The sequence below is a fragment of the Falco rusticolus genome, chromosome W (assembly GCF_015220075.1).
Source record: "Falco rusticolus isolate bFalRus1 chromosome W, bFalRus1.pri, whole genome shotgun sequence".
NCBI classification, from domain to species: domain Eukaryota; kingdom Metazoa; phylum Chordata; class Aves; order Falconiformes; family Falconidae; genus Falco; species Falco rusticolus.
Genome location: NC_051209.1, coordinates 24,510,632 through 24,523,481, shown reverse-complemented (window position 1 = coordinate 24,523,481; position 12,850 = coordinate 24,510,632).

Here is a 12,850-nt window from a genome sequence, read left to right as displayed (position 1 = left end):
TATTGATGGCCGGGTGAGTGAGTGGTCCTCTCACGATCAACGCACACCGCCAAATCAGATCAATATAAACTTATTCATACATTCATTCAATTATTCGCATAATCATAAGATTTCCCATAATCATTAACATATCCTCCCATATCCGATTCTGCGCAGTAGAGGAGTAGAGCTAGAAAGGTCAGAAATGGGTCTGGGGTACGATTGGGTAGGTGGTATATGAGTCGTGGTCGCAATCTCCCCTGCCGGAATTACCTTTTACTAAAGTTCACGGTTTCTTGGCAGGCAACTACAAGCTGTTCCAGTCGACTCTTCCAATTCCATTAATCTCATATTCTGACATCTCAATACACTTTCTATATACAGAAGACTGGTCAGATACAAAGAAACCTTTCAAACCCTAATTATTACTTAAGTTTCAACAATGATTAGCCCATTCTTCTGGCCTAGTACAAGATGTACAGAGGGTCTCTAACAGCTTTACTAACAAATAAGTTTCCTCAAAATATATTTTTATCCTTCTATATTTCTATTCTATAAAATAACTCTATAAAATCAAATAATCAAAGTCAATCAATCTTAACTTTTTAACAAATCGATAACATTTCCCCCCTTTGAAAGTGTTGAAAATCATTATTTCAATACTTTCACATTATTTACATGTCATTTGTTTCAACATATTTTGGTGGTGGGCTATATCTTGGTGGACTAGTAGGTACTTCTCTCATAATCATACGATTGACTGCAATCCTATTGATAAACTGCTTCTTCAAACATACATATACTAACATGATCATCAAAAAGACAACCAATAACAACAACAAAGTTTTGATTATGGATTGTATCCAAGAGCTCAAGTTCCATCCTAATTTATTAAAAAATTTTCCAAGCCAATCTTCTGACATATCCTTTTGAATTGTTTCAGTTTCTCTTTCAATTTTTCCCAATAGGTCTAGATCATGTTCCACATCCTGAGTGACATTTGGAATGTGGATACAACAGTGGTCCAGTTTATCCTTGAGATATCCACATATTCCATGTTCTTTAAGTAGGAGCATATCTAGTGCCATTCTATTTTGTAAAGTCATTCTGGAGGTCGCCTGTAATTGTATGTTCAATTCCTTAAACCCCTTTTTAGTAACATTTGCTAATTTTTCCACTTGACCAGTTAACTTATAAAGCCATGCTCTGTTCCTGTATGATGCTATAGGATTTAAAAGTGATTCAAGTGCCCAGCCAATTTTCACTCCTGTAGATGGTTCATTCCAATTATCATCATTTGTCTCAGATCTCTTTATTCGTTTCAGTTCTAAATTTTCTAGGGATCCTCTAAATGGTGATCTCTTCCAAATCAGACACAATGTTGGCATACCTAAAGTAATTTGTTTCACTTTACCATCTAATGGTAGATGAGTTGTCCAGGTTCCATCACTCAATGCCCAAATTAAATGTCCAGGACTTTGAATAGTAGCTTTTCTGCAACTAAACAAAGTTCCTCTTCTGACTGTAAAAGTACTGGTTAAATTGAGAGTATTGTTAAGACCTCGACAAAAACAACCATATTTCAAAGCAGCAGCCAAAGGAAGAATTCTTTGGATTACTAAGTCTGCATTACTACAATCATACGCTTTTTCACATTTCCACCATGGCACTATTTTATTTTCCTTCTCTCCTAATGAAGTTGATCTGTCATTGACCCAGGGTAATACTGAAAACACTTTTCCCTCCCATGTAAAACACCAAGGAGTTTTTGCCATATACTGAAAATGGGAATATAAGGTCATAGACCAAACTGAATCCCAAACTATTTCCTTTTCCTGTAGGGTTCAATTCTTTTTCTCACATTTTGTCTCTGTTATCCATACACTGGTGTTTGTTGTAGCCATTTTAGGGTAATAACACCATCCCTTGTTCCCTAAATCTCCATCTAATTCCAGTTTAGCTACAAATCGTCCTTTACATTCCCACATGGTTGAATACTGGTGATTCTTCTCCAACTTTAACCTTTTGCAATTCCCAAGTTTTCCTAGGTTCTTGTTTACAATCCATCGTCTCATTTCCAAATTCTAATTTGGTCAAATTCATGGTTAAGATTCCCCATGGAATAGATTCACCTACTGCCCTCGGTATTGGTAAACAAGCAGTGATCTGCATGACGTTTTGTAAATTGGCAAATTCTTTAATCAATCCTAGCATCAAATTTTCCTCAGCCATCTGTTTGGGAATGTCAATCACTTGTTCTGTTTCTATTTGTCTTTTGTTCCTGTCCACCAAGCCGGCCCATGATCCCACCAACACTACCAACCAAAATAAAATCCAATATAAAAATTAGACATGTTTCAAAGTCAATTTTTAAGTCTCTGGGTCACGATTGACAATCTTCCACGGAGTAGGTGCTTTCTTCACTTGAGTATAATGGATCCAAGCCTCCGACTCTGCTATTTTGATAGCTGTAAAAGTGGTTAACAGTACTTGGAAAGGTCCTTTCCAACGTTCCTGCAAAGGTTCAGAGGTCCAGGTCTTCACATAGACATAGTCTCCTGGTTGGAAATCATACACTGAATTTTCCTGGAATAAAAGTCTATTCCAAATTACTACACTCCAAATTGCAGCCAAAGTTTTCCTTAAAAAAAAGCAAACAGTTATACACATCTTGTTTTCCTTTTACATGTATGTTTAGATTTGGTTCTGGAGACTCATATATTTTTCCATACAGTAATTCATAAAAACTGACTGAGGTTCCACTCTTTGGCTGTACCCTGATTCATAATAATGCCAATGAAAGTGCCTGAGGCCACTTTAAACTGGTTTCTTGACAAATTTTACTTATTTGTCGTTTCAAAGTTCGATTCATCCTTTCCACTGTCCCACTAGATTGTGGTCTCCAAGAGGCATGTAAATCCCAATTAATACCTAATACTTTGCTAACACTTTGGACTACTTCAGCAACAAAGTGTGGATCTCTGTCAGAAGAAATTCCAATAGGAACTCCAAATCTCGGAATTATTTCTTGTAATAACCACTTCACCACTTCTTTTGCTTGTGCAGTGCGACAGGGAAGGGCTTCTGGCCATCCTGTAAAAGTATCTGTCGCGACGGAGGGAAGACGCAGTCACTCAATATGAGTGATCAGCAGACTTCGTTTATTCTACCTTACAGTCACCTTTTATGCCTTCTTATAATTAGCTCATACATATTACAAAAGTTAAGCTCATTATTGGTTAGTTGCCTAAATACCAAGCCCGCCCCTAGTTTCTCTTCTGTAGTTATCTGTTCCCACCTGCAACATTCTTTTCCCACCGAAATCTTCCTGTTACTGTGTAACAAGGACAGCCAAAAGACAGGTGTATTTTGCTTTACTTCAGATAAGCTGAGAGCGATGTGCATTTTTGTCCAGCCAGCTGGACTATGTCTGTGTGACCCTTTTCAGCTAGCCAGTTATCCACAAGTATCAACCCCTACCAGAATGTACCGGTACCCATTTTGTCTGGGTAATTCTGAAAAATCTACTTGCCAATAATCTCCAGGTTCTGTACCAGATTTGTCTACCCATTTGAACCTTTTTCTTAATCATTGGATTATTTTTCAAACATACTTCACACTTTGCAGTTACTATTTTAGCTATTCCCAACATCTTAACTGATACCACTTGTTTTCGTAAGGATGTTACTAAGGCTTCTGCCCCCCATTGACATTCTTGGTGCTTTGTTTGAATTATCTCTCTCATTAAAAGAGGTGGAATTACTACCTGTCCATTAGGAGTTATCCACCATCCAGCTAAGTTTTTCTTAGCATTTAATAACTGACCTAATTTGTCATCTTCCTCTGAATATCTCGGTTTTTCCCTAAGAAGGGTTACTGTTTTAGAAGGAATTATTGCCATTTGCAATGCTTGTTTCTTTGCTACCTTTTTTGCTGTTTTATCAGCTAAATTATTTCCAGCTATTATTTTTGTATTCCCAATCTGATGTGCTTTACAGTGCATGATTGCTACTTGATCCTTGAGAGGACAATAACCCCCTCTCTTTCCACAAAGCTCCATGGACATGCACTACCCCAAAAGCATATTTTGAATCAGTCCAAATATTTACTTTCTTGTCTTTGCTTAGCTCTAAGGCCCGGATTAAAGCAATAAGTTACGCCTTTTGTGCTGATGTGGTACTAGCCAATGCTCCTGCTTCTATAACTCTGGTGTCTGTTGTTACCGCATATCCGGCATATCAGACTCCTTGTTCCATAAAGCTGCTTCCATCAGTATACAGTTCCCAATCTGGTCGATCCAATGGCACATCCTTCAGATCTTCACGACTGGAATAAACATACTCGATTGTAGCCAAGCAATCATGTTCCAGTCGTCCTTCTTCCTGTATGGAACTTAAAAACACTGCAGGATTTACCAGGTTAGTTGTCTTTAGAATCACATCATCTTGCTCAGTCAATACCACCTGGTATTTCATCATTCGGCTGGGAGACAGCCAGTGTCCCCCCTTCTGTTCTAGGACAGTTATCACCATGTGTGGAACATAGACTGTTATTGTTCTTCCCAAAGTCAATTTCCGAGCTTCTTGTATGAGCATCACTGTTGCGGCCACTGCTCGAAGGCAGTTTGGCCACCCTTTACTCACTGTGTCCAGTTGTTTAGAGAAATATCTGACTGGTCGTTTCCAGCTTCCTATCCTCTGGGTTAGCACTCCCAGTGCCAGGTGTTACCTTTCATGAACAAACAACTGGAAATCTTTAGTTAAATCCGGCAGTCCCAAAGCAGGTGCAGACATTAAGGCACGTTTCAACTCTACAAAAGCCTTTTGTTGTTATGGGCCCCATACAAAGGGAGAATTCTTTTGGGCCTTGTACAGCGGTTTAGCTATTAGCCCATAGTTCATGATCCAAAGGCGACACCACCTAGTCATTCCCAAAAATGCTCTGAGTTCATGAATATTTCTCGGTTCAGGTATACCACAAACAGCTTCTTTGCGATCTTTTCCTAATTGCCGTTGTCCTTTTGAAATCTCAAAGCCCAGATATATCACAGCCTGGCAGGCTATCTGGGCTTTCTTCCTGGACACTTTATATCCATTTAGTCCCAGGAAATTCAAGAGGTCAATAGTCACCTGTATACAGGTAAGTCTTTCTTCTGTAGCTATCAGTATGTCATCCACATATTGTAGGAATAAATGCCCAGGTCTTGATTTATCCTGTTTCCAGATTTCAAGTTCCTTAGCTAATTGATTTCTAAAAATAGTTGGACTGTTTTTAAATCCTTGGGGTAATCTAGTCCATGTCAACTGCATCTTTCGCCCGGTTTGAGGATTTTCCCATTCAAAAGCAAACAGTTTTCTGCTTTCCTTTTCCAAAGGTATACAAAAGAAAGCATCTTTTAGATCAAGCACTGTAAACCATTGATAAGTGTCCCTTAATGCTGTTAACAGTGTATAAGGGTTTGCTACTACAGGATAAATGTCCTTAACCATTTGATTTACTGCTCTCAAATCTTATACCAGCCTGTATTCACCCGGTGGTTTTCTGACTTGTAAAATAAGAGTATTATACTCAGATTCACATTCCTCTAAAATTTTATACTCCAAAAATTTATCAATCAGTTTCTTTAATTCCTGTCTCACTTCTGATTTGATTGTATATTGTTTAATTCTCACTGTTCCTGCGCCTTCCTTTAAATCTATTTTAACAGGTTCTGCTAGTTTTGATTTACGAGGAATATCTGTTTCCCATACAGTAGGGATCACTGCCAAATCCACCTCCGGTGGAATTTCTTGTTCCTTTACCTTTTCTTATATCATCAGGATTTCTCCCGTTTTTGACTCAGGTATTTTCAAGAAAAGTTCTCCTTCATCAAAAACAGTTTTTGCATTTAATTTAGACAACAAGTCTCTTCCTAATAAGAGTATTGGACATTCTGGTACATACAAAAATTCATGTGTAATTATCTTATTTCCAAATTTCAAATCTAGGGGCTGTAGAAATGGCCTGTTTTCTTCTTTCCCTGTTGCCCCTATTATATTGGCTGTTTTTGTTCCAATTTTTCCTTTACAGGTATTTAATAAAAAAATGTCACTCCTGTATCCACTCCCGATCTCACAATTTGAACATCTTTTTTTCCACTTTCTTATTATCAGAAGTTATAGCCATTACCAAATTATCTCTAATAGTTTGCTTACATTCCTCCTGCCAGTCTTTTCTTTGTCTCAAATAAAAGAACAAATCCACATATGGCATTTCACTCCATTTCCCTTCCCTTTTACAATACAACATTAACTGCAAAATAGTTTTATAATTCAGTGTCCCATTCGTGGGCCACTTTTCCTGATTTTCCAATATATATAGCGGCCACCAATTATTACAATACTCAATCATCTGGCTCTTTGGCAAATCCTCATATAAATCTCCCCAATGTGCCAATAAACATCCCAACAAAGAATTTTTCGGGATTTTATCATTTACAACAAGATTACCCATGCTTTTACTTTTAAACAACCGAGTTAACTTAGATGCCATGGTATAATTACTCACAGTACAATACACAATTATTCAACTCTGTCACTCCGATCCACGGATCCACACTCCACACTCACTTTCGTGCTCAATTGCACGTCTCACCCTTACAGCCACACTCACGCTTTCCCACAGTTACTTTAAACAAACATATAACACAATATTATACCTCTTAATTTTCTTCTTAATACACAAACACAAAACAACAAAAACAAAAACTTCTTCTAACTTCTTGTTAGAGGCACTACCTTAGAGAACACTATAGCATATAGTTTCTCTTGTTTCCACTTGTGTCCAACCCTGCAATAGCTTTCGCTTATGTCTTACGGGCAGACGCCTAGGCTTCCACTTCCACAAGGATCCTTTTAGTCCAACCCTGCGCAGCTTTCACCGCGTCTGACAGGCAGACTTACTCAGTGAGACTCAAACTCACTGGTGGGTCTCCAACCCACTCCTTACCATACACTTATTATAGTGGGACTAACCCACTTTCTCTAGTGCACTTACTTACTTTAGTGGGACTCCCACCCACTTACTACAATTAAAAAAAGAAGTCTTACCAAATATCCAGGGAATGTCGCGAAGAGCCTTACGGATCGGGGATCGATGGGTAACCCCGAGAAATCCTCGGTGCCGGCTGGAACCGATCAGGTCCCCGACTCCTCCGATCTCCTTCAGCGATATCCCACCTGGGTCGCCAAAACTGTTACCGAAATCTCGGAATGAAGAACTTATCGACACCAATGTGATGTAGAGTGAGAGGACTCACTCACGCACCCGGCCGTCAATAAAGAAGTGTCTGCTTATCTACATCACATTGGTGTCGATAAGTTCTTCATTCCGAGATTTCGGTAACAGTTAAGACAGCCTTAATATTTATAGAAGGATTTCCAAGGCAACTTCTTAATATTTACAGAAAGGACCGTAAGAAATGGCAATGTAAATCACACACCAGAATGGACCTATTAAAGGATAATGAAAATAGTGGTGTGAGATAAGTTAGCTAGGATGCTACCAGGGATTAGTGTCAGTTTTTAAAATAGACATTTGAAACACAGCTGAGAAGCACTTTTTTTTTTTTTCCTTTTGTCTCCTCTCTATATAGAGTGTCTTGTTTTCTTGTCAGGGAAGGATGCAGAAGGTTGTAATAGGAGGGAAAGAGTATATATTCTTTCTCCTCCAGAAGAGGTGCAAAGCATCAACTTGAGTCCAACTTCAGGCAGTATCATTAACACAGGACAAGCATCTCCTTGCCAGTGATCCTGCAGCTGGAGCATACTCTGAATGGACTGTGTCAGACATCTATGGACTTGCCCATTACTCACTGGAAAATAACTGTTACCCCAAGTCTGGATCAGCAATTGCTCCTTTCCTTTATCTGTCTCTGCAAGGCCAATTCTAGAACTCTGGAAGAAGATCAGTAGATGCTGCACCTTATAGAGCAGACCTCCTGTGGTAATTCTACAGATGAGGGGACAGATCCCCACCACACCAAGGAAGTACTGAGCCTCAATTGGCCCCAGCTCCCCACTAGGTGTATGGCCAGTGTTTCTCAAGGTTGGACTGAGGAAATGAATAAACCTCACTGAAGTGTAGAAAGATCTCTGATCTGATTGTATGAAGGACAGATATTCAGAACAGCCTGGGTTATGACAGCAGGGCTCCTGTTGCAAGCCTATAAGCAATATCTTTACTGAGGGAAGAAGTTAGCCTTTCTCATGTCCCCAGAGCACTGGGGAACTCTCCAAGGCAGCAACTGGTTCTGAGCTGCACTTAGTTCAGATAGTGGCACAGATCACGGTGTAAGGAAAAAGTCATTGGTATCTTCTTGAACACAAATGTGCTGAGAGCCACCCACTTCATAGTTTCAGCTCTCCTCCTTCCTAGATGACAGTCACAGCAACCAACTCCCAAGCTACAAAGGATTTGCAGTTTTCTCTTGGTTGCTAAGCAGTAATTATGTAGGCATTTGACCTCCACAAAATCTTGGGGATTGTCACGGTTTAACCCCAGCGTAGAGCCTCAGCTACGAGCCACAGTCTCTCCAGGGATATACCTGCTGCGGCACAGACTCATCCACAGCCACAGTCACTTCGAGGTGCACCTGTTCCAACATGGCCTTATCCATGGGCCATCACCATAGACCTGCTCCAGCGTGGCCTTAACCAAAGGCCCAGTCCCTTGAGAAGTAAATCAGCTCCAGCATGGCCTTATCCCTGGCTGCCTCCAGGCCTGTACCTGCTCTGTCATGGGCTTATCCATGGCCACATGCTTTGAGGTGCTCCAGCATGACCTCATGCACAGCCACTGATGCTTCAAGGTGTACCTGCTGCAGCATGGACTTGTCCTTGGGCCACAATTACTTCAGAGGCATACCTGCTGCAGCACAGACATAACCATAGCCACAGACATTCCAAGATATACCTTCTCAGGCATGGACTTATTCACAGCCACAGGGGCTTTGGGGTGGCCTGCTCCCACGTGGACTCATCCATAGGTCACACAGTCCCTTTGACTCGAGTTCACACTGGAGTTCCAGCCTGTCCAGTACAGCAGCACAGAAACGGCAGCCATGCCCTGGCCAACTGCCAGCCCAGGCGCATCACCATTGCTGTTATCAAAATGTTCCTGGGCACAGCACAGTGAGATAAGCAGTGCAGCAAGCAGAGAAAGCAGGAAGCAGCCACTAACGAGCACTAGACACTAATGTACAGTAAGGTAAGCAAGCCCCATGGTAAGCACAGAAACATGCCCCTTAATAGCTAAACAGCAATTACAGCTATTAATTTGAACTAGCACATACCAATCAAATCTGTTGTTATCTTGAACCCTTCAAGCCCCACGTTGGGCACCATAAACGACTGTTATGGTTTAACCCCAGCCAGCAACCAAGAACCACGCAGCCGCTCGCTCACTCCCCCTCACCCAGAGGGATGGGGAGGAGAATCGGAAAGGAATGTAAAAATCAAGGTTTGAGATAAGAACAATTTATTAAGTGAAGCAAAAGCCGCACATGCAAGCAAAGCAAAGCAAGGAATTCATTCACTTTCCATGGCCAGGCAGGTTTTGGCCATGCCCAGGAAAGCAGGGCTCCATCATGTATAACAGTTACTCGGGAAGAGAAAGCCATGCCAAATGCCCCCCCCCCCCCCCCCCCCCCCCCCCCCCCCCCCTTCCCTCTTCTTCCTCCAGTTTATATACTCAGCATGATGTCATATGGCATGGAATACCTCTTTTGCTAGTTTGGATCACCTGTCCTGGCTGTGTCCCCTCCCAATTTCCTAATTTCCTGTGCCCCTCCAGCCCTCTCTCTGGCAGGGCCCAAGAAACTGAAAAGTCCTTGACTTAGTATAAACATAATCTAGCAACAACAGTGTCCTATCAACATTGTTCTCACATCAGAGCCAAAACACAGCACTGTACTGGCTACTAAGAAGAAAATTAACTCTATCCCAGCTGAAACCAGGACGTTAATTCAGCTGCATGAGAGTGATCACGCTTTCTGTGTTTGTACAGTCTGGGCACATGCTCAGCATCCAAAAGAACAGATACCCTTATCCGAGACAGCACAGAAACCATCCACTACTTATTATGAGCTCCTTGCTCACAAATTTTTCATCAACAAAATCTGTCTCCCTCTGGTGCTGTGCACTCTAACAGGCTGGTTTTGCAAGAGGCAGCAGCAGGGGCCTTTGCACAGTGCCCTGCTTTGACTAAGTCTCCCTCTTTGTGGTGCCTCAAAAGATCAAGCCCTCACATCCTCAAGCGCTGATGCTTTGACACACTACAGGAAAGCAAGAGCCAGCACCCACTCGACCTATTTCGCAGGTGCTTTGAAGTGCAAGTACTTTGGATGACTAAAGAGATACCAGTTTTATTTTCTATGTTGTCAGGAGTATGAAAGTTTGGCTTAACAAATTCTCACACACTGGATCCCAATTTTCCTCATTTTTGCCTCATATAATAACAACAAAGCCAGACAGTATATACCCACCACATTGTACACCTGCAGGTAAGGACTGTTTATCTGTATAAATTTGACAATTTCATCCAAAAAAAAAATTAGTCTGTAATAGGTATTTTTTACTGACAGCTGTCATTAAAAGTTATTAAAAACATTGAGAAAAAGCACTGAGTGCTCCTGTGATCTTTCAATTTGAAAGACTTTCAGAGAGTTTAGGGCTCTTATGTGATGAGCACTGGGCCATGCCGCCTTTGGCGAATGTGTTATATTAATGCTGGAACTGATGCAGTAAACAAAAGTGGGTTGCCCAAACACAGTAGCAATTGCACAGTTTGCTTCACCCCTGTGACTAACTAAAGCCCTGATGATGAGAGCACTTCAGTGAGGCACTGGGAATTTGGCAGTCTGGTTGGTTCTTACTGAAAGGTTCAGGGAAGAGGTGCAACCTGATGAGAACCTGAGATCTTTAGACTTCAAAGAAGAAAAAGGCTCATCTGAGTGTAGGGGATGAGGAAAAGGAAAGACGAGTTGGAAACTATAAGATGGAAACGGAGCAAGGAGGCAAATATAAAAGCGAGAGAAAGGAAAACAGGGATGGAAGCAGAGGCATGGGAAAAGAAGCGGGCAGCCAAGCCTTGAATAAATTTGTCCATGCTTCCTAGACAAGTCTGGCTCAGTCTGTTCCTTAAAAGCACCATCCTGACATCTTTGATGTGAATCTGAAGCACAGAGCACCAGAAAGAAGTTTTGAGCAGTTAAAAGTGAGATGAAGGGAGGACACACTAAGCTATTCATCAGAAGCTGTTCATGGCAACATGTAGATCAATGTGTTTTAAGCACAGCAATGCCCTCCATATGGCTCCTTCTTCTGTCTTCTGAAAAATACCAAGTCAGTGTCGTACCAAAGAAATTAGGAGATCATCTTTTTCACTATTAGCTATTTAACTGATGACTAGCTAACAAAACACAAAATTGTTTCTAAATCCAAGTAGACAGGTACATTCTGGTGTAATGAGTAGACCTACAGTATTCATATTCTGGAGTCTGGATCCCAGAACCTGGGTATTCAGAAAAGATTTTAGGTCCAGCCAATTGCAAAATAGGGTCATCCATCAAAGTTCAGACACGTGTCTCTTTCAAATCTGAAATTCTCCAAATTCGAATTTGGTTGCATTTTTAAATCAGAGAGCAATAGCATGCCTCTCTTCAGTTGTAATAGTGAGACAGAAATGTTTGGACTTTAAGCAGATCTGGTCAGTAAAACAGCGATCAAATTTCTGAATAGCATTCTCTGCTTGGTAATCTATTTTAGCCAGCTTTAAGCTGCCTAAGAATAAGAGTCCGTCAATTTTAGCTACAATTAAGGCTTAAAAAACAGTCCTGCTGCTGCCAACTAATGAAACAGGATATGCCAACAAGAAGGAATTTCATTTGCAACAGTCTGAGCCAGCTCCAAGCTCACAAGGGGCTGTGTGCAAAGAAGAAATAGGTTGTGCTATCACCTCTTCTTCCGTCTAGAGGATAGGGTGAAGGGGAAAAGTGAATACTGAGTGCTCCCCAGCAATCACTGTAGTTTGTCACATTTCAGATTAACCCTGCAATCAGTGATAAAAAAAAGCAAGGATGAGGTGAAAGTATGATTACTGCCTAGTTTACAGCATACAGGACATGCAAGGGAGAAGGGAAAATGCATCCTGTTGGGGGAAAGACTGTTTCTTATAACAAACATTGCAGCTAGATCTTCCTCAAACTCACCTAAAGTATTGTACCATGTAATTTTGGTCATGAAAGAAAGAGAAAACCACCTACAACATTTTTTGTCACCTATTTTCTACTTTAAATAGACCTGCTCACTTTATGTGATTTGAAATGTAGTAATGTTATTATCAAGGTATGAGGCATCCTGGCCTTTAACCTAAGTGTTATATTTGCACTGTCCCCACAATGTCTGGTATCATAATACAAAATTCAGTACACAGAAATTCAAGAAACATTTGAAGTTAGATATTTTAAGTATCTTCTCTTAATCCACCTCTTTATAAGAGGAATCTATGTCTCAAAATCCAGTCTCCAAATTTCAGGTATGTGCTATTCAAAACAAAGCAGAAAGGAGTTATATGCTTCCTCACCTTTAAATTGACGAGCAATGTTATAGAAGCAATTGTCCAAACTAGCCAGGTGCAACAAGGTCTTTTACCATCACATACCAACACATTCTTCACACCAGTCCCTCTGCTGCCTTCTCCTAGTCTCTCCTCATCCAGGGTATGTATTTTCTCTCCACTTCTTCCTCCTCTCTGTTCCTTGGCTGCTCTCTCTTCATTGGCTGCCCAACCACTTAACAGAACTAGCCACAACTGCACCTTGTCTACATCAGCC